At 39.3% G+C, this 23349-nt stretch overlaps 1 protein-coding gene across 4 annotated transcripts in view; it reads left to right on the top strand.

The window, feature by feature from the left end:
• Positions 1–500: 500 nt before the first annotated feature.
• The window catches only part of SOX13 (SRY-box transcription factor 13), a 64937-nt gene continuing 42088 nt past the window's right edge, over positions 501–23349 (top strand). For all 4 annotated transcript variants that reach the window (XM_081325421.1, XM_081325423.1, XM_081325422.1 and 1 more), the window contains exon 1: positions 501–686. The gene's annotated coding sequence lies outside the window, so the exon portion shown is untranslated. The remainder of the gene's footprint in view (positions 687–23349) is intronic.

Below are 23349 nucleotides of genomic sequence, written 5' to 3'. Positions count from 1 at the left end.
AACAACTAACTAAAACTGTTTGTGTGTTTGAATTGCCTAAGACTGCTGTAATATTCAAAAGCTTGCATTTCTTCCTACATTGGGCAGGGCTCCATTCACAAAGCTGCTTTAACTTGGACTCGAATAAACGCAAAAAAAATTCTAGAGGAAGACTCCTTCAGAATTGCAGGTATTTAAGACATCTGGCTTCAGCTTCGCCTCTCGTGTCCCTGGCTAAGTGCGGACGTGTGAATCCAGCCACTATAGCTTAATCAAGAAACCACGATTAGCTACGCATTGGCGCAATGTGCGAATTCAACCACTCTCTCAAAGCTCAGAAGAGGAAAGTCCAGAAGGAAACAGGTCCACAGCCAAATCTGGAATCGGGACCCCTTTGAGGCAAACGAGCAACGGAATCGGGCCAGCGGGAGGGAGAAGCACGTTCCCTGGAAACGGCATGGACGGTCGGCCGGAGGAGTGTCCGTCTCGTTTTCCCCTCCCCTCCTCTGGAAGCCTGCAACGCCAACCGCGTGCGATCGCACCGACTAAGCGTCCGCCTCTTGTATACAGAGAAAAAGATGGAGGGAGGGAAAACCGGGTCTGGCCTGCCCCTTGGGCGGGGCGGATTGGAAGACAACAGCCCGAGCTCGACAGAAGAAGCAGCTCGCTGCCGGAGGAAGTCGCGCTGAGTCCCGCGAAGCAATTTAGTAAGTGCCGCCGGCCGGGTCTTTTCCAAACCTTAAGCCAAACCGTAGCGGAGCGTCTCCTTTGGGTTTCTCGTGGCTCCTTCCCGCTGTTCACTAGTCTTAACTCTGGATGAAATGACCTGTCTTCCGGGCTCAAGCTGAGGCCACTGGCATGCTTAATGGACGCCCCGTGAAATGCCCCAGCGACCTGAGGTGCCTCGGAGTAACTTGTAGTTTGTGGGATGTTTTTGTTTAGCAAGAGAGCTCAGCAGACCCGAGCGCGCGCGCGCGCGCCCGCCCCGGCTTGCTTTATCGCACGGATTTCGATTTTTATTTTCCTTCCTTCCTTAAGACACGTGAACTCCGCTGCTGGAGAAAAGCTCTTCAACTGGAAATGGACTCTGGGGAGGGTATTTGGTTTAACAGTTCCTTCTTTCTCGGTTTGCAAACTCCATAGAGAGATGCCTCCGTTCGCTGGCTATTTACTCTGTTTATGGATGTGTTTCTGTGTGTGTGTGTGTGTGTGTGCGCGCGCGCGCGCACGCACCCGCATTTGTACTGTAAATTAACAACACGCTAGTGAAGGGAATCATTGATCTCCTTCTTGCAGTCTACAGATCCCCGTCTATAAAAATGCCCCATGAGAATCAAAAGGAGTCGGTTGGCTAACCTCTTCTGTATATTGCCCAGCCACTCCGCCGTATTTTGCAATATTCTCCTAATTTCATCGGGACGGCAGTGAAGAGGCTCTTGAGAAAAGTGTTTTTGTGAATTCAAAAGTGGAGCTCCAGTTCAAAATAGGTATTTGCAGAGGGTTCCGTCTGCTCCAAATATCTCCCAGAAGGTGAAGGGTCGTAATTGTGTCTTACTCCCTCACTCAAATAAATACACATTGTTCAGTTTTCTGCATCGTTCCCCATGATTTTTTTTGATTTTTTTTTTAATTTGCGTGACTGTCTATCCGGGAACAAGGAACTATATCGGACTGCTTCTTGCCAGACCTTCCTTTAGGTAGAGTTAACTTAAACGTAGAGAGGGAGAGAGACTTTTAAAGGAGCTTCAGAGCTACTTTCTTTTCTTCCCATTTCCTGTCCACCTCCTCCCCATCTTCTGACCAAAACAAAACAGCATATTTATAACTGACTAGGGGCACTGTCTCGCCAGCCAGTCTGGGGGGGTGTTCTGTAATACAATGATTTCATAGTCAATGGGGAGAGGCAGGATGATGCTCTTGCAGTTGTAGGCACCAACAGAGGTCACCAAGCACGTTATAAAATAAGCAGCCTGCCAAGAGGTTATTTCTCAGTTTACAAAGGAGAACAGATACAACTTGAACCTAAGCTTGGATTTTTTAAAGGAAAAAAACAAACCTTGCTTTATTGAAAGAGGTGTCATTCTATACAGGGTTGCACCAAGCACCTTGATGTTTATTTGTGGCATGTGTATGATTATTGGGCCCTTTCTAAATCAGACAAAGTTTCAGCTCTTACATTTTGAAGACTGCTCAGTCTGTTTTGGATCTTGCCCTTTACTGCACTTTAGTTGCAGTATTATTTTATCACAATTTTAGTGTAATTTCTATCTTTAATTTGAATTTATGGAATAGGAGTGCAAGAAATGTTATACCTGACATACTTGATTGTTGCAAGATGTGTATTTCTAAGGGAGTTGTAGTACACAAAACCATAAACATTTCACTGTTGTATGATAAAATCCAAAGTAATCCTGTTTTGTCTTTCTGTTCTACTTTGGGTAGTGTCAGATAGATAGCATTTAGAATCAGTTTTACAATAAGAGAGTAACATTTATCCCCAAGCACTGATGCAGCTAGAGTATTTTGGCTGAAGTTACTGAAATGTTGATAGTCATCTACTGTATGTCCCAATTCTCTTTCCTATTTTGCCTAAAAGATATTATTTTCAGGGCTTGTTCTATAATCTAAAGTCTTGAAAGTCTGATCCTATAAAATTAGTTAGGTATAGCAGAATAAACAATGGAATGCAATGCAACTAAATCCCAGTTTATTCTGGGTAGATGAGCTGTGCTTTTGTTTATTAGACCTAAGGGATACCATGACTCATGTGAGTGAATAAAACCTGTAAGATGGAGGGGCATTCAAGTGTCCTAACCTGTGTTCTGTACAAGAGCTAAACTGTGATGGACAGGATAGCTATTGCCCCGCTGAGGTTAACTCCAATCTCCTGGACAGCTGGCCATATGTTGGACTTTGGTTCATTTTGTTAGTGTACCCAGGTAGCAGTTTGTAGAATTGGATGATCAAGATGATGTACAAATAATAGCTGAAAGAATTAAGCTTCAAAGAAAGAATACACAGAGACATCTAAAACAGAGGTGTGCAACCTTTTGGGCACCAGGGACCGATTGTGTGGAGAGAGGTTTTTCCATGGACTGGAGGGGTCGTGGTTTCGTGTGCTTCCTGCATCCCATGGATGGGGCTTTGCTTGTTTGTGTGGACCGGTTTCTGGCACGCTGTGGACCAGTGCCGATCCACAGACTGGGATTAGGGACCCCTGATCTAAGACACAAAGCTGTTACATGGTATAGTAAACTTTAAAGGGCGTTTTCAACACACTGCATTTGTGGAATATAGAGATATAAGCTGAGATACATAGGAATTATATACATGTCAAAGCTTCTTGGTATAAAACCCTGGAAAAGCTGTTCATTGTTTGGGGGAACCCTCTGGAATGGCCTGAAGCAATGTGATATCGTGGTTAAAATGTTGCATTAGGACCAGAAGATCTAGGTTCAGGTCTTTCCTCAACCATGAACATTTTCTAGGTAACTCCGGAACAGTTGTTCTCTCTCAGTTCAACATACTTCCCAGGGTTCTTGTGAAGAATATTTGGAATAAGGAATGCTACATACAACTTGAATTCCTGGACACAAACTAGAACATAAATATAACAAGAATAATTGATTACTCCTGGAAGGAGAAATCCATAGTATCCTTTTAAGCCTATAGGATAGACCTTTTTGATCCTAATCCTGATACTTCAAGTATGCATCTCAGAATATTAATGTTCTAAACATGGCGTTTTAATATTGTACAATATCCTTTACTAAGTTGCTGAGTTACCTCATTTTCAGGATTGCACAATGTAGTTGAATGAACTACTAGGTAGCACCTGGTAGTTCATCTTGGGCAGCTTTATCTGCCAATTCTTAGAGTACACTGCATAGCAAATTCAGATCTTCTGCTACGTCATGTTTGAATTTACCTCAAATTTTGCCTTAGTTTAATGGTTCCAATGTCTCAGGCTAGGATCTCTTTGCTTTTATTGTTTTGTTACTAAAATAATATTTTCTGCAACCTGTGTAATGTCACTGCAGAAAAATTAAAATGGGTGGTGTTAAGGCTCTGGATTCAGTTACCTGCATTAATATTTGTGCACCACAGATGGTTAACATGTTAACAGATTAACATGGTTAATCTGGAGGTGAGACAAAAAGTTACCTGGTGTATATGTTGGTTCCTAAATCCCAAACCTAACCTAAGATTCCATGATAACTTTTGAATGTAGTCTTTGCTTTCTGCAAGAATTGTTATAGTTTTATTTATTAGAATATAATTTTTGCTGTTAACACTTTTGTTGCTTGTCAGGTCTGCACATCTGTCAAATAACACACTTCTAACAAATTTTGCTTCACTTAGGACAGAGAAAATTATTTAATTGGCAATAAACACAGGCTTTTGCAGGTTTCAGGCATATGGTTTTTAAAAAATGAAGTACAGTTTAGGCATGTGGAGAAAATAAGGTTCAGATTTGTTTGCTGTTATTTTGTAAAGTTTTTCATTTAATTTGAGTATTGAAAATACAAGGTCCTCCTAACTGTTCTCTTGAAGTAAACATGTATAGAGAATTCCTGCTTCTAGAAAGAAAAATACTCTGCACAAATGACACATGTTTGTCAACAAAGACAGCTGTCTCCCACATTCTCCTCCTTTCACTCTATGGCATCTAGAAATATTCAGCATGTAATGTGATACCATCATTCTGGGAGTTAACTATTACCCACTTATTGTTATTTGTGACATTTCATTCTGTCCTTAGTGAGCAGAAGAGAATCTAGTTGTGGCATCTACTGCAGGGGTGTCAAACTGCCGGACGCATCACACAGAAGCTTTGCCCACCCCATTGCCAGCAATTGCGAAACCATCCCGATACGTTGCGCGACGTTACGTGATGTCGCGAGTTTGACATGTCTGATCTACTGTAAAATCTCTTCCTGAGGCACTGTTGTGGAGTCAGTCTGGACACCTGATTTTTATGGGCAGCAGCCGCCCCCCCAAGATCTTGGAAAGGTTGGCTGCTGAAACCTGCCTTTATGTCGAAATGTGGCCCAGTTTTTCTAAGAAGTTAATTTAATTGCCTTTGATGTGACATCATTATGGGAATGTAACATCACTTCTGACTTAATTGAAGAGAGCTACTGTTTGGCCGCACTACTTAAGAAACCCATCAGGGCTCCCTATCATGAGTCTCCCATATACCTGAGCCATACCTGGAAATCAGCTTTGTTAATGTAGCATGTAGATGAAGATTCACTCATCTTCATCAATGATTTGGACGAAGGGATAGATGGGGAACTCATCAAATTTGCAGATGACACCAAGCTGGCAGGAATAGCCAAAACTCCAAAAGATAGGCTTAAGATACAGGAGGATCTTGACAGACTTGAACATTGGGCGCTATCTAACAAAATGAAATTCAGTGGTGAAAAAAGTAAGGTTCTACATTTAGGCAAGAAAACCAAATGTACAGGTATAGTATAGGTGGTACCTTGCTCAATAGTAGTAACTGTGAGAGGGATCTTGGAGTCCTAGTGGACAATCACTTAAATATGAGCCAGCAGTGTGCTGCAGCTGTCAAAAAAGCCAACACAGTGCTAGGCTACATTAACAGAGGAATAGAATCAAGATTACGTGAAGTATTAATACAATGCCTTGGTAAAGCCATACTTGGAATACTGCATCCAGTTTTGGTCACCATGATGTAAAAAAGATGTGGAGACTCTAGAAAGAGTGCAGAGAAGAGTAACAAAGATGATCAGGGGACTGGAGGCTAAAACATATAAAGAACAGTTGTTGAAATTGGGTATGTCTTGTTTAATGAAGAGAAAGACGAGGGGGTGACATGACAGCAGTGTTCCAATACCTCAGGGGCTGCCAGAAAGAAGAGGGAGTCAAGCTATTCTCCAATGCACCTGAAGGCAGGACAAGAAGCAATGGATGGAAATGAATGAAGGAGAGAAGCAATCTAGAACTAAGGAGAAGTTTCCTGACAGAATAAGTAATCAGCGGAACAATCTGCCTCCAGAAGTTGTGAATGCTCCAACACTGGAAGTTTTTAAGGAGAGACTGGACAGCCATTTGTCCGAAATGGTATAAGGTTTCCTGCCCAAGCAGAGGGTTGGACTAGAAGACCTCCAAGGTCCCTTCCAACTATTATTATTGTTGTTGTTGTCATCCAGGCCAAAAGTATCATAAAAGGTTAAATCATGGCAACTGGACCAAAGTTTATTAAAACTGAGATGTTTTGTTACTCATCCAAGTAACTTCTTCAGTCAAAATGAAGATTTGGGTAGGCAGAGAGTCAGATAGTTATTGGAAAGAACCTCACATACAGACTGTGAGGGGAGGAGGGTTCTCCCCACAATGAAAAGCAACATGTAAAGAAAGCTGTGTTAATAGTAACTCAGTCTTCCAGTCAAAGCATTGTTATTTGCTAAGGAATGAGATTATGTGTTGCTGTTATGTACTGAATGATGACTGGTTGTTTTTCCAGAGTACCGGTTTCTCCTTTTGTGTTTATGTTTTATATTGTTTTATAGTTTTTAAAAGATTGTTTGTAAATTCTGGCTGGGTTCTGGTGTCATCATTGGCCACTGCCCATCAGATTAGCTCCTTTGTAATCACTTTTGAAAATAATTCTGCTCCTAGCACATTGGTGTTCTCTCTCATAGGTCTCCATACTTCTAAACAGGGTGTTCTGTTTATAAGAAGCATATTTTAGGTGCAGAGTCACATATTATTGTCCTCTTGAGAAAGTCAGTGAGCATTAAGGTAACATACGACATACGACCGACAATCTTTGCTGGCCTGGCGAGTTTCTAGTTGTTTTGAAACTGTTGGTGAGACCGTTAAAAGTCGTTGGCGCTGTTTGAATTTGTTCTACCAGCAGCAAGATCTGACTGCTGGCCCAGTGATGGATTCTACTTCAAATCAGGGCTGTTTCCAGAGGAGGCAGAGGAGAGGACCTGGAGCTTATGGGGCGAAGGAACTGGATGAGGCTGTCGGCAGGCCCAGAGGAAGAGAGAGAGGCTTTTGGAGGAGTTGGTGGCGGCGGCAGCAGCGTGCTCCAGGGGCGAAAAGAAGCAAGGGCTCTTTAAGGAAAGGATGGAAGAGTCAGGATCAGAAAAAGAGCCTTGGTGGAGCAGTGGGCTAATGCCTCCTTAAGTAACACCAGCTGCCTGCAATTAGTGCAGGTTCGCATCCCACCAGGCTCAAGGTTGACTCAGCCTTCCATCCTTCCGAGGTAGGTAAAATGAGGACCCAGATTGTTGGGGGCAATTAAGCTGACTTTGTAATAATGCCGCTTGGGGGGTGTATGAAAGCCCTAATAAGCAGGCACATACATAGAATGAAGGCTACTGCTAAGCTTGTAAGCCGCCCTGAGTCTTCGGAGAAGGGCGGGATATAAATGGAATTAAAATAAAAATAAATAAAAAAAATAAATAAAAAAGGAAAGAAGGCGAGGTTGTCAGAATGCAAGCTAACTTGAGGGCTAATCTACATGGAGCCCCATTTCCATCTGTCGTGTTTGCCATCGTTCACTCCCTAGAGACTAAAATGGAAAATGTGAAATTTGAGCGGGCCCCAAACAAGGAGTATATATCGGAGGTGGTGACCCTTTGAGAGCTGTATGCAACGAAATTTCATTTTGATGTATGCCGATTGGTGTACATTCAAAGTGACAGTAAAGTTATCATCATCATTATCTGGGCTGTCATTCAAATACAATGGAAGCATTAACACAGTTGCTCCTGATGGCAACTGTAATCTGCTGTATTCCTCAAAATGCCTGCTGCGGATATGGGCTGTGGGATGGCTTGCCACGTTTGAAGTGTACAATACATAAATGAAATAAATAAATATCAGCATAAGCCATTAGAGCAGTTCACCTGAGGAACTAAACTTTTATGTTATAATCATTCTGTACAACCACTACTTCTTTGATGAGCTTTCTACCGCGTGATCCTTACTGGCTTTCTTGCAGACGTTTTATTATCAAACTAGGTAACATCATCAGTGCTTCTTTGGAGACGCCTATATTGTGAAAATGAGCCCTGTGATATAAAGGGGGAGCATAAGTTACACATACACACATACAGTGCCACAAACAACTGTCAATAAAGTGTTCTACCTTAAATGTAATGGTACACAGAGATTATTTGGTATTTACATTACTTGCTGTTTACTCTCCCATGCTTATAGTTCCATTGGAAAAAAAAATCCTACATGAATTTTTAAACAATCAGCATAAGCAACTTGACTCTATTGAATTATGTTGAATATGTGTGATGATTTTAACTGCCTTGACAGCTTCATTGTGGGAAATGACAGTCAAAAATAGATTTTTTTTGAGTGGGGGGGGGCTATGGTTGAAAAATTTGCTATTTAGTATTTTAGCGCTTCTATGTTATGAAAAAAGCAGAAATGTCATTGTATTTTATTTTGCAATCTCATTAGTTAATTAATGTAAGGCAAATTCCAGAAATTATGTGGGTCAACTGTGGCTTAACATAGGCTAGGTCAGGGATGGGAAATCTATGGCCATCCAAAGTAATTGAACTATAATTCCCAGCAGTCCCAGTCAACATCATGAAAAGAAATGTTGAGATAGGTAGTTCAACAACATCCAACCATCTCCCAGCTCCTACACTAGGAAATCCTGAATGAGTTTTGCTGCAACTGTTCAACACACGTTTTTCTAACAAAATTCCCTTTAGATAGGCATTGGATTACGATTTGTACCATCTCTAGTTCTCTCTATGGAGAGAATGGGGACTGAAGTTCAATGTATTTGGAAGATATCATAGGTTACGTATATGCAGTGCTTCCAAACCTTGGCAACTTTAAGAGGAGTGGACTTCAACTCCCAGAATTCCACATCCAGCAAGGGAATTCTTGGAGTTCAAGGTCACACATCTTAAATTTGCCAAGGTTGAGAAACCCTGTGTTAATATATTGCCTCTACAGAAGTAGGTTTTGTTTCTCTTAGCTTCATTTTATCTACCTGCTTCAAAGTTTTCTCAGATACCTGTCAGAACGTACCCTAGCATTGCATTGTCTTTTACAAGTTTTGCCATAAATAATTTTTACAAGTTTTTGTTAGCATAAGTAAAGGATGTCAATGTTAAAAATAAATTAGAAGAAAATAAAATACTACATATGCCTATATTCACATTGCATGTTTATGCTGGTTATTAAAGCTCTCGCAATTGCATATGCATAGCATATTGCACTAAGTTGATTTTGTGGTTTATTGTGTTCCATGAGTTCAGTAGTGTATGGTTTAAGGTAGTTATGTATCAACAAAATAAGTTAATTCATTAACCAAGTTAAGCATGTTGTGTGAGAATAGCCAGTGATTCAGGGATTAGAAATTAGGTACGTGGATTCTCAGCTACATTTAACTGGTTGAATCCAATCAGGGAGACTTTGGATTGTTATAATCAGTTGCCTCCAAAAGAGCTGATGGGTTAGTAGAGGAAGTGCAAATAAAAAGAACCGGTTTGTAGAAGAAAGAACAGGGATTCAGTTTCTGCCTCGACCTCCTCCAAGATTTTGATTCCTTTTTTCCAGTTCTGTTATTCATATGTGACTTCAGTGTTTTCACAATAGAATTTGGACTTCTTGTGGGATATCTATTGATGCCACGTGGTAAATCTTTCTTGGACTCTACCAAGGGAATCTACCAAGGGAACTTTCATAGATAGAATGGAAGATGGGATTGGGGAGAGGGCTGTTCTTTAAAAAAAATTCTGTGTGGAAATTTTTGAGCAGGCTGATAGGAATTCTTTGGATTCTTGTGCAAGTGACACTACAGTAAATTGAACATTTATTTCAAACTATCCCTTGCTAAGATTGTATTTGCCTGAGATATTCTGTCTGTGACCAGATGTGTATAGCTCACTTACAGATGCAATACAAATCATCCTAGCAGAAATCTTGGCTGTTTAATTAGCTGTTCCCTTCTTGCTAATTACAATCTTTGGTGGGTCACTGCGACAAGGTTTTGCAGAAGTATATTTTGAGAGCTTCTATGTCTAGTGTGAAAGCATGAAGATAAACTGTTATACAGTGGCAAACATTCTTGTTGTTTGTATATGTATGACAACATTTTGTTACAAATCTCACCTTACAGCTATGCATGGAATTGAAAATATGTGTGTTTGTGTGTATGTTAGAAACATAATGTAAATAATGATCTACTTGAGTAAGCTGCAGACAGAGCAAGTCCACTGGAGCTGAAATGTCTAGGGCAGGGGTGTCAAACTCAATATCATTGAGGGCCGCATCAGCATTGCAGTTGCCCTCAGGGGGCCTGGTGGATATGGCCTGGGTGGGCGTGGCCTACTGCGTGGGCATGGCTAGAGTGCATATGGCTTACGGGTGGGCATGGCCAGCTCTACATCGTTCGCATCAAGGGTGCCTATGGGGGCCTGGGCAGGAGTGAGACAGATCTGAGGGTCTCTGGCAGATGGAGGGTCTCTGGGCCAGGGCCAAGGCAGTGGGGGCCGTTCCCTCACTGTTTCCAGGATGGCTTCGCGGGCCGCATGAAACCACTTCACGGGCCGGATCTGGCCCCCGGGCCTTGTGTTTGACATGTCTGGTCTAGGGTTAACTTTTATTAGTTTTAGTTTCTGTTTCTTATATTTATATCATGATTCCAAAGCCTTGAAAGTACTTTGGTTATTTCAGCAGCAGTTTTCTGTTGCGTTAGGATTGTCGACTCATCCCAAATATTTGTTATGAATTATTCTACTGAGTATAGTAGAACTTCCTGAAAAATAAGCATAATATAATATTAGGGTTTACGAGACCTGAGCCCACTTCTTCTGTCTTAGAAACATGCAGATCTATTGAAAGCGAACTGCTTGGTATGAATTCATTTAGAATTCAAAAGGTTGAGAATAAAACTGCTAATGGCTCTGTTAGAGACATTAGAGAACTTGTACTCTTCATTGAACAGCTTGGGAGGACAATAAGAGTATGACAGTAAAACACATTACAGCATTCTGGTTTTTATATATTACAGCAAACCTGTTATTACAAGGCTGAGGTGTGTGCATATATTCATATGTAAAGTAGGATTGGACATTGCAAAGACAATTAAGGAGTGTCTTTGTACAGCTGCATAGTGACTGTATCCCTGTAATATAATTTCAGTGAGGCCTGGTTATTGAATAGGTAGGTTTTGACTACATTACTATTTTTCCAGGTGTTTTGCTTTGTTTTCTGAAGAGATTAATTATAGTTATGGATATAAAATTGGTTCATCAAGGACAACCACAAAATAAGGTAAATCTATTTCTGACCCGTATGAGGTAGGCTTAGTCCTTCCCTCTCAACTGGCTCCATGTTGAATAGACTGATGAAATTAGTCTTTATATTGGTTGGGTTCACACATTGCACTAAATCACAGTGTGGTTGATTTTGTCTTAGCACGCTGCATGAAGCCAAATCCTGTGGTTTGCAAATTATGGTTTAACTTAGCCTGTTTTGTTATCTTTCCAATTCTGATTTATTCCTTTAATCATTTTAAGCTGAAGATGTTAGGTACTCAATACAATTGGTTGTCCAGGAAAAAGGGGTTAGCATATCGGGTCCTTTTGAGTAAAGTCCCATGCAGCTTGATTCCTCTACCCTACTTTTTAAATAGCTATGTAAATCTGCTGTGAAAGGTCACTATTGGTTCTGTCTGAGATAACATCAGTACTAAGTATGATCAAGTCAAACTAGAGATACTATGGAAATCTTGACCCAATACTTGAAGACTATAGGCATGGAAAGAATGAAACACTGAAATTAAATCCTATGATTATGGAGTTACTGTTTGCCTGAAAACCATACGGTTCTCTTTCTCCTCTAGTTATAAGCCTGATGGGGTGGCTTTTCCTCTGAAAAAAAACACAGCTCTGTAACTTGAGTATCTTTCTGGACTCCCAACAAGTGTTGTCTGGCCAAGTAGACTCCATGACCAGGAGGGCCTTTGTCCAGCTCTGGCTGATGCACTTATCCATTGTGGCAGGATCTTTCAACAGTAACTTAATTCCTTAATACGGTGGTTGGTTGGACTACTGCAGTGTGTTTTATATACCTATGGCTGCATTTGAAGATGATTTGGAAACTGCAGTTGGTACCAAATACTGAAGTGTGCTTGCTGGATGAAAGCCATTCCAGCCATATTACACCATGGCTGAAAGGAGGGTACATTGGTTGCCTAATGGTTTAGCTAAAATTCAAAGTCTTGCTCTTGACCTTTAAATCCCTATATATAGCTTGATTCTTGGGTTCCTTCAGGACCACCTTTTCCTAGAAGAACCATCCAGTCTGGTGTGTTTATCCCAGGAGAGAAAGCTATTCATATTTATCAAGAGAGAAATGAAATCAGTAGAAGCCCAAGGGCTGTGCTTCCCAATAATAGTTTCCATTTTATGAAATAATCTTCCTGTCCCTAGCTAGATTTGTATAGACCAGGGGTAGGCAACCTCGGCTCTTTTATGACCCATGGACTTCAACTCCCAGAATTCCTGAGTCAGCTATGCTATGCTGACTCAGGAATTCTGGGAGTTGAAGTCCATGAGTCATAAAAGAGCCGAGGTTGCCTACCCCTGGTATAGACTTTAGCACCATTCCACAAAGTAGTAAAAACTAAACTGTACCAGAGGGCCTTTGATACTTAAGCTTACTTATTTTAATAACACAGTAGTTGGTGTAGTTACTGAATTAAATAAATGATCTGGTGGTATAGAAATTGAATAAATAAACAATAAAACTAAAAAAAGACAAAGATGATATTGGTTCATACAAATCTCTTCCCCCTCTTTTGCTCTTTGAGAATAGAACTATCTTATCCTTTTCACTAGATTATGTGCATCTGAACAGAAAGGCCGGTTAAAGATGGGAATGTAGCCTCTAACCCGCTGATTCATGAAACCATTTTGGGGCAAAAGTTGGGGGCATCCTATTTATCTTGTTCTCTGCATGATGGATTGTGTGTGACAGATATAAGCTACCTAATTGCCCAACAACTGGAATATGAATTTTTTCACAGAGTAACAAATCAATAGTTTCTCGTGACCCTCTCCCTCTTATTTGAAGAGCATCTCCCTATCCCTATTGAGTGAAATATAATCCCTGCTATTCTAGGATTATAGCTGTGTACATCTCCAACCGTATTTCTTCGTGTATTCTAATCTGTTTTTCATCATTGGATTCTTGGTGAAGAAGGTGTTAAGTTCAAAGCCGGTCTTTCATTTCATAGAGGAAGAAAAGCTGACTGAATTGGAGGCAAAAACGTTTTGGAAACTTAACTGTGTTTTTGTTAACCCATTCCCCCCCCCCCCAAAAAAAGTGGGACTTTTGTCCATTCCACCATAAGTATAGATACTCCCTGCACTTTATCCATCTGCTTGAAAACCATATGTCCAAACTGGAACAGTTTCAGACTTTAAACAATGGCCTTTAGTCTGATTTAGGACTACTAGTAACAGTAATAAAGGGATGGAATGTTGAGCCTGAATTTTCCCATGTTGGCTGGAATGAAGTTAACTGGTGCCAAAACCAAGGAAAGTGTTGAAGATATTCAGGCTTGGATTGGGGAATTTTACTGATTCCCCTTACTGTAATGTGGTAATAAACTGGATTAGGTTTGCCTTCCTTTAGCAAACAGATGGTATTGTTAAAGTAAGGTAAACTGTTTCCTCAAGTCAAACTATCTGATGATTTAGCAATGTCCTCAGTTTCTAAGAATCTCAACTACTATTTTAGATGGATGAAGAGTTCCAATTTTCTCAATTTTGTTAGTAAAAAGTAGAACTTCCATTTTGTTCTGTTTTTCCTTTGCCATTGCTCATACCCTTCAACCCAAGTCCAATTTTGAGACTCATCTCAGAACATGAACATTGGGATATGAATTCAAAATTCTCTATTACAAACACACTTTGATAATATAATGTATTCCTTCCATAAAATTACAGTAATGTGCTTCAAAGAATAATACCTTTCTAATCAAACTACTATCTGCCAGTGTATTCATTGTTTAGAATTGCTTTGGGAAAGGGGGGAATATTTACTAGTCCCTTTGTGCAATCTACTGGCCTATAACCTTTTATGATGATCAGCCCAGCTTCTCTTGTACAGTTGGAGGGGGATTAAAGCAGTTGACTGGGATTTTCCATGCATGGCTGAATGAGGATGATAGCGGTACTTCAGGGTCTGAAATTAGTGTCTGTTTTCATTGTAAGAAATTCTCACCAGGCAATATTTGGCAGTAAAATAAATAAATAAATAAATAAAGAACCAAGTTTCTCTTCTACTGAGACAAAAGGCTCTGTGATCTGTATTATGCTGATGTGATACTTTTCTAAATGATCTTAATATTTAGACACCAAGGACCAAATAATATTTTCTCTGTGTAGGGCAAATTAAGTCCATCAGTTGTGAAATGAAGGATTATTTCTCCCTCCCCTGCTTTCACTGAATACCTGGCATAAGATGATTTTTTTCAGGGTGAAAATGCAATGTTTAAGAACCACAATTCTAACAGTGTTATTATCTTGTGTAGTATGAGTCAAAACTATTATAACTTTCTTGCATATAAATAAAAAAAGCTTTATTTACTTTTAATTCATACATTTGCCAATGAATGGCAAATATATAATAAAAAAGAGGATATATCTGCATAAGTTTGCATTTTTTTCATTTATAAATCTGCATCTATTGATGGAGATTTAGAAATAATTACATAAATAGAAATTCAGTACATCTCACTGTATTTTGACTGCATGTCAGTGTTCTTCAACTGGGTAGGATATATGTTGCATTGCAAGATAGCCTATAGATACAGAAAACAGCAAGAGCATGCTTATGGTAAAAGTGGACTTTGATTGCCCTTATGGCTTATGACATACTTGCCAAAATGTGCAAAATATATTGTTAGCAAGAGATATGGCATGTTGTATAACTAAGGCTGATGACATAGTCTGCACCTTTGCTATATTTCCAAAAAATTGGAGGCATAAATCAATAGTTATGAGCCTAGACTCAGCATAAACTGATGAAGTGCAAATCATTCTCATTCATACCTGTATGCCTGAATGTTTCAATCAATTTTTCTGTACTTTTCTCTCTCAGCAAAATATGACTTGTCAAAAGATTTTTCTTTTGTATCAGCCATATTCATTCATAATGTTGAACGCTTAAAATTCATTCCTGATTTTTCCATTATTGTCATTTTACTGAAGCTATGCAGCTTCTACCAGCCTATTCCTACTTTCATCTGTATCTATAATAGCTTGAATGTAAGCCTTTTTTGTTTATTATTAATGTATACTTTCACTGCCCCACATGATTATTAACCCCACTCAACAAAAGCAAACAATATTCATTCAGATCTTTTATGTCTTTTTATATCTTATAAAAAGACCAGGTCATATTTTCGGGGTTTGTGTGTATGTGTGTTTTTTCCACTTACCTTTGGCAGCAGCACCAACAGCCCTGTGCTGCCGGCCCACTTCTTCTGCGGCTGAAGGAGCAGCTTCATTCTGCAGCTGAGAATGGAGCTTCGGTCTGCATTTTGCAGTCAGAGGCCTTTCTGGAAGGCTTCTGCAGCCGAGAACCGAGCTATGGATTGAATCCATAGCTCAGTTTTCAGCTGCAGAGGCCTTTCAGAAATGCCTCTGACTGTGAAATGCAAGCCAGGGAATGCCACAGAAGAAGTGGGCAGGCGAGGAGAGGCAGGTGTCGATTCATGGGAGGCCTGGTAAGTGGGTGCGGGGCACGTGGGGCAGTTTCACCTCCTGCCCTAGCTTGATTTATAGGCCTGCGCCTTGCCCGAAAACCAGGACTTATATAAGCCCACCCCAAAAATCAAGCTAGGGCTTATTTTGGGGGGGTCTTACTTTTGGGGAAAAGGGAAGCGGTGGCTCAGTGGGTTAGGATGTTGAGCTTGTCGATCAGAAGGTCGGCAGTTTGGCAGGTCGAATCCTGAGTGCTGCGTAACAGAATGAGCGCCTGTTACTCGTCCCAGCTTCTGCCAACCTAGCAGTTCGAAAGCACGTAAAAATGCAAGTAGAAAAATAGGGACCACTACGGTGAGAAGGTAACAGCGTTCCGTGCGCCTTTGGCGTCTAGTCATGCCGGCCACATGACCACGGAGACGTCCTCGGACAAGCGCTGGCTCTTTGGCTTTGAAACGGAGATGAGCACCGGCCCCTAGAGTTGGAAACGACTAGCACGCATGTGCGGGGGAACCTTTACCTTTACCTTTTTACTTTTGGGGAAACACGGTACATCAAATGGCTCCCACCTGAAATATATAAAAGTTGTGAAATCTTAACTTAAAATAGGGTTAAATTATCATTTGGTAAGAGTTTTAGTTTTCTAAAATTGCAAGGAGAATATTTGGTTTAAACAAAACATGATATATTGATCGCATGTTGGTGCAAACCAATAGAAACAGACAGCTTTTTGTACATACTCATAGAATGAGGTTTGCATTGTTTCATTAAATTTTTGCTAAATTCAAAGTTATAATGAAAATAATGCACATCATGTTAATGCATGAATTTTAAAGTGAAAATGATATAATAAAGTTAGAATGCATTTGGTTATGTCATTGTGACCTGGGTTCTTTAATTTTGATTTAAACCATAATCTATGGCTAAATTAATCAAACTGTTTCAAATGCTTCTCCATCTTCAGATTAGTTTCATCAGACTAACACATAGGTAAAGGTGATGATTAACAGATTTGGCCTTAATTACTCAATTCAGACTTAAACTGATTTAAGAATATCCTAAACCAATTTTCTCTTGACTAGAAACAGATGTGAAGTAAATAGAAATTGATGATCATAGTGTGAGGAGAGATAGTTCAGGGTAAAATCAATTCTAAACAATCCTGTTTACTTAAAAGAATACTCGAGAAGAAAGCAATGTTCTGTTGTTCACTGTAAGATAAAAGCATAATTCCTTTGGCTTCCTAATGTAAGAGGCATTCATTCCTTGCATTTGGATTATGATTGTTGTCGTTTTAGTATCTGTGATATTACTGATGATTTTGATGTTACCTGGCAGGGTAATGAAATGTCTGCAAGCAAAAAATCAAGCTCAGAAAGCACCAAGAACTCCTAATTAGTTCAACCTAAGCAATAGATATTCTCTTCTATTGGAATCGGGAAGAATATAGTACACGTATCAATAATGGAATTGCATTAAATCATCATCTTATCATCACTTGTGGCAAACCTTTGAAAGGAATACCTACATATGATTCTAGCTTGTAAGAATCTTACAGCTATATTTCAATCTAGCCTTGTATTTGTTTTGATTTTCTGTGCGGAGGCAACGTAGTAACTGGAAGTGGAAAAAATGCAATTGGTACTATTTTGCCATGTATTAAATATGTTAAGATTAGAACTAGCAGTTTTAGCCTTTTTTGCATTGTTTAGACTTTTTAAAGAACAAAAGTACATTACTAGGCAATGATCTGCCAATCCTGATATGTAATCTGTTTGTCTTGGCTCTTCTTTAATTTCTTTATGTATATTGAATTTTCATCAACACAGTTTTTATATAGGAACACGCGTGTATTGTATGTAATTGTCAACACTGTTAAATATAAGAAACGCATATCAGCTCCTTTGACAGCTGACAGCCGCACACGCGGTTTCCGTTGACAGCTCCACACGTGGCTACAGTTGACAGCTGAGCTTGACAGCTGCACACATGGCCCGCGCGGATTGGAAGGAGCCGAAATGGCGGGAAGTATTCTAAGACAGGGATTGGCTAGCCCAGGGGTCAGCAACCTGAAACAGTGAAAGAGCCGCTCGGAACCAGTTCCCTCACAAAAGGAAAAACTGGGAGCCGCAAAAAATGTGTGCACATGCGCGTACATGCGTGCATGCGCAGAACAGGGTTTGAATGAAGAGTGGAGCCAAGGCGAGATATGCACCTACCCTGCATATTTGAATTGATTGGTTGAACTTTTTTAGTCCCACTTTTTTTTTTTTGGACTGCACATGGCAGAGGACTGGGAGCCGCAGGAGACGGCTGAAAGAGCCGCATGCGGTTCTGGAGCCGCGGGTTGCAGACCTGTGGGCTAGCCACCCACTGGCATCCCTATATAAGGGGAGATGTGTCCCCACCTTGTTGTTCCTGTGAGGCAAATAAAACAACTGTTGTGTTAAGCCAGCTGTCCTCCTTCTTACCGGGAACCCGCTGCGAACACAACAATGCGTGTGCAGATACTCACATACATCACCTATGAAAAGGATGTAATAACAGTGGCATGGAAAGCCTGTACCGAATAAAATAGGTTTTAATGTTATCTGTTGACCAGTCATTAGGGTCAGCTATATTATACCATTCTATCAAAGAACAAGGTGGGTACAAAAATGTTGGTCCCTGCCCAGAGAAGCTTACAGAATGATGGTAAGAAAATGAAGACAAAGATAAAAAAGGAAAACACATTCATCTTAGGCACAGACTATTCTGAAATCAATGTATAACCAGGCATGTATAGAAGTGCATAGCATTTCATTGCTGTCTGACTACTTATCCACCATCCATCCATCCATCCATCCATCCATCCATCCATCCATCCATCTGACTTCTATAAAGGGATAAGAATTAAGGTTTTATATTAAAGGGTTCATAAGAAAAGCTACTTTTAGTAAGGGGTTGAATAATCTTTTTAAGGAAACATGTATCAATGAAGAAAAGGCAGTTGAACCGAAGATATTTAGGTAGACATAGAGGGCAGTCTTGGAGAATCTTGGGTAGAGAATGAAGTATCAGATCCTGTGCCATTTCTAAAGCCTGTCAGTTCATGCCAGAAGTTGAGGGAGCAGCTTTGTTGAGCTATTTACCCAAGTATTAAAAAAAATCTATTAATGAAGGGGAAAGGGATGGGAGGGAGAAGCCCAGGAACCAAGGAATCTGACCTTGGTGCAATTTCAAAGAAGGGGAAATTTTGTAATCCTGCTGGTCCAAAGCTGCTCCGTACTTTGAATGCCCACGGCTAGAGTTTATACTTGTAGAGCCATCCATGGATGTAATTAGAGCCTCCAGGTAGATGAGGTCTCTGTGTTGATGGAGCTCCTGTTTCCTTCTGTGTTGAGGTTAGCCACCCCATTCTAATCTTATCTAGAGGTTAGAATTGCTCTATGTTTAGTTTAAAATATTGAAAGTTATTTGTGTTTTGTCTTTCCAGTAAAAAGTCCAAGGTAGCTTAAAGAAAAATATTAAAATGGCAATTTTCATTTTTTGAGTAATCTTTTCTTAAAGATTTTTTGTTAAATAAAAGATTAAAAATTAATACAAACTGATATAAAGAGAGAGAAAAAGAGAAAGAAATGAAAAAAATGAAAGTGCAAGAAAGGAAAAAAAAGAAAAAAGATATGAAGAAGTGGTTTCTGATTTTCTTTACAACAATTTTAAGTACAATTATAAATTTAACTCTTACTTTATGATTACAATATAACTCTTCTCTCTTTTTCTTTTCATTCTGTTTCCTGCAAAAAGTCTATAAAGGGTTGCTTCTTGTGCTGAAAACCACAAAGGATTTTTCAGGCACAACCTGGATTTGTATTCCATATTCTCAGTATGGCATGTCTAACTTAATGATTTTTAAAATCCCCATTAACCTTGTTGTACCACAAATATCTATGCCATCCAAATCTCAGGTCATGTCCTTCTAACTCAGAAAGCCTTCTATTTTTCAGCAACACCTACTTTTTCATGCAAACCAAACAGCAGCCTACAAAATACAATTTCAAGTCAGGTGATACCAATCCTCCTTTTTCCCTTACATCTTGTAACACTATGTTTAACTCTTTTTCCCCCCTGCCACACAAATTTAGATGTATTTCTTTGCTACTGTTTGAATGGTACATCAGCTGTCAAAACAGGTATTGTCTGAAACAAAAACATCATTCTAAACAAAACATTCATTTTTATCACAGAACTTCTCAGCAATGACAATTGTAGTTTTAACATTTTAACTTCATTCCATGTATTAACATGTTATTTTGAAATAACATTTCAGTTCATATTTGACTTAGTGATACCCAGATATTTTATCTTTTCAGTCTTAAAAGACATTAATCAATTCTGTTCAATCCCCTATTGTCATATTTTGTTAATATTGTCTTCTGTTTATTAATCCTGAAGCTTGCTACTGCATCAGATTCTTTTAATTTGTCTATTAATATTTCAATTCCATTAAAAGACAGTTTTCACACTATCACATACTTGTAGCAGATAAAATAAGGGAGGTAAAAATGCTTGAAACCAGAAAAAATTAACAATTTGATAAAAAGAAAACTTTTAATTTGCCTATTACTATTTTAATTCTCATTAAGAGGCAAGAAACTTCCTTGGGTTGGAAGTTAAAAGAATAGCCTGGCATGGCCACAGATTACACAAAATGATAATTCTTCAAACTGTAATGCTAATACATTGAAAGATTGTAGCATGTTTGTGGAGTCCATTTGAAGCCACAGAAAGGATGAATTTTGGATATTGGAAGGACATTGGGGGGGTTGTTGTCTTCCACTTCCATTACAATTGAACTGACTAAACCTCGCTTGCACATTGTTGTATGCTAAAAAGAAAAAGAAAAAAAAACCCCATTTATGGCCTCAGTTCTTTTGAAGCAATTGACTCCAAGTCAGTTGGAGACAAAGACAACTGTATCTCTTGGGAACATAACATACCAGAAAACCTATGTCAAGGCTGGGAGCCAGAATACATCACTGTGGGGGGCAAGTTTTAGAGCTACTTTTAACACTTTTCACTTTTGTGGATATAAGCTATGGAGGAGATGCAGAAAATTGCCATGTCTTTTAAAAGAACTCAGCATGACCAGGAGCCCAGCAGGGCTGCTGGCAATAAAAAAGGCACCAGTCTACCAAAGTAGTCCCAGCTGAGCTCACTTAAAGTAAGTGTCACCTTTAAAGAATACTAGTATCTTTCATGCTGAGTCAGAAAGAGACATTTATGGGGGTCTTCTGAACAAGGGGGAGGAAAAATTGATTAGTGGGGACACAAGGAATATGGATTCTGATGGTGCAAAAGCTTTCCAGCACTGTTAGCCAGCAAAGTGTTCTTGCTTATAACTTGAAAACAGATATGGATGGAGTGTTGTTCTGCTTTGGATTTGCTGCAGCACTTCAGGTATGAGACTCTTCTAAACTACAAGGAATATTCGGGGATTTGTTTGCACCTTTAGACTTGCAGCAACATGATTTGAAGCAGAGCATTTAATGATAATACTAATAAATGTATATGCCATCTGACTCCCAGTGACTCTGGGACCCTTGATTCTCTAGAATGGAGGCACTAGTGAAAACTAGCCTTTTTTGAGGCTCTTTTTGTTGTTAAGCTTAAAAGTTGATAGTTCTTTATATAACAACATCAGCAACAGTAACAGTATGTAGAGAGATGGAAAGACTTACAAATTCCTACAATGGAAGAGTGGATGCTGAAGTTAGTGGAATTACCTGAGGTGGCCAAATTGACTACTTTGATAAAAGAAAAGACTTTCTCCAGCTTTGTTTCTAATTGGAGACCACAGTTGGACTTTTGCTTGAAACTGAAAGAAATTAAAATTTAATTTTGGGACTTGACAGTTACAACCTGCACATGATTATATAAATATTCTGTATTATAAATTAATGTATTTTATATTTATATCTGTACTGGAGGTTGCTCTTTTTCTTCTTTTTTCTTCTTTTTTCTTTTTCTATACTTTTAATTTTTCTTTTTTCTGACCTTTAGTTTCCTTTTTTATTTATTTATTTATTATTTTAATTCCATTTATATCCCATTTATATTCCCATTTATATTTATATTCCATTTATATCCCGATATTTAATCTCTTGTTTGAGACGTAATAAACTTTTTTAAAAAGTTGGTAAACCTTGAGTAAGCAGAAACCTGTTTAAATAACTTTTTTCATAAAGTGCCACAGAGCTATAGTTTTGTTGACTAACAGTGCCATAGCTGTGGAAAGCAACATGTCTCCAATTTTTCATTTTCTTTGCTGTACCATTTTCCTGTTCTAGACACTGTCCCTGACCTTGTAATGATACTAATCCATTTTTATGCCAGGGTAAAAAATTCAGTTTAACTTACAATGCAGTGCTAACCTGCAACACTGCCAGATCCTCTCCCATAATTTTTCACCAAATTATGTTTATTATGACAGAAAGGGAATGTTCTTAAATATGTGGTGAATAATCTTATTAACAGCATTTAATGTAAACAATGTTTAATTCAAAGTAATGTTAATATTAAATGAAATACCAATTTGGTGTTGTTTTGATCCCATTCAAAAAGTGAGTTCTCTTCACATTTTTGAGCATGACTTATGGCAAAAGACTAAAAGATGAAATCTGGTCCTCAATTCTGTTTTGTACAACATGAGGAGTATTTGGGTGATTAGTGCATTGTATCTTGAAAGATATCCCAGATCATCGCCACAGTCTCCTTAAAAAAAATCCTCTGTAAGTCTTTAATTCTATAATATTCAAGTAAGCTCTGTTGATCTCCATGCTGGGTTTACAAATTAAAGATTATTTAATTTTGGCCTGTTTGTGTAGACCCAGCAAAACCAGCTGGGTGACTTTGGGCCAGACATTCCATCTCAACCCAAATCTCCCCCCAGGGTTGTTGTTGTGGGGGAAATAGGAGGAGGGAAGAGTGTTAGGTATGTTCACTGTCTTGAGTTATTTATAAAAATAATAAAAGCGGGATAAAAAGTATATAAAAAATTGTGGCTTCTTGAAAAACACGAGGTTAAGCAAATAATGGCCGCATTACATGTGAACCAGTCAGTTAATCTCTTTTCTGAGCAGACATAGATGTGAATGCACTGTAAGGTCACTTGTAGATGGGAGAACTGGCTTGGTGTTTCCACTTCACAAATTTCAAATTGGGGACTTCCTCATTGTAGTGTAATCTATGTTACATCAGTGTAGACAGAAGATTGCATTCTGAGGTGACCACCTCTGAATGTGCACATTCTGCTCCAGAGATCTTGACTGTGGCAGTTAAACATTTTAAGGTGCTTGTTGTCTGAGTGTCCAATTGCAAAAATAGCACCAGACACCTCCAGTTATGACTCCCCTCCCTCCAACACTCTATTGTGTGTGTCTTGGGTTCCCCATAACAAATGCCTGATATCAGCATTGCACATACTGTAGCTATGCTTAACAGCTGTGAGCCTCTGCTTTTAACAGGTTGACTGAGGCAGGTGTAGGAAGGGTAGCCAAGGCAGCTTGTTGGCGAGCGCAGCAAGCAGAACATGCAGGGATAAATAAAGGCGGACTGTGAGGAATGAGGTGGCGGGGGAACAGGTGCCTTAGGA

This window comes from Vipera berus, assembly GCF_964194415.1.
Source record: "Vipera berus genome assembly, chromosome: 3".
Classification (NCBI taxonomy): Eukaryota; Metazoa; Chordata; class Lepidosauria; order Squamata; family Viperidae; genus Vipera; species Vipera berus.
Note: the sequence above shows the minus strand (reverse complement) of the source record. Positions and strands in the feature narration are given on the sequence as shown.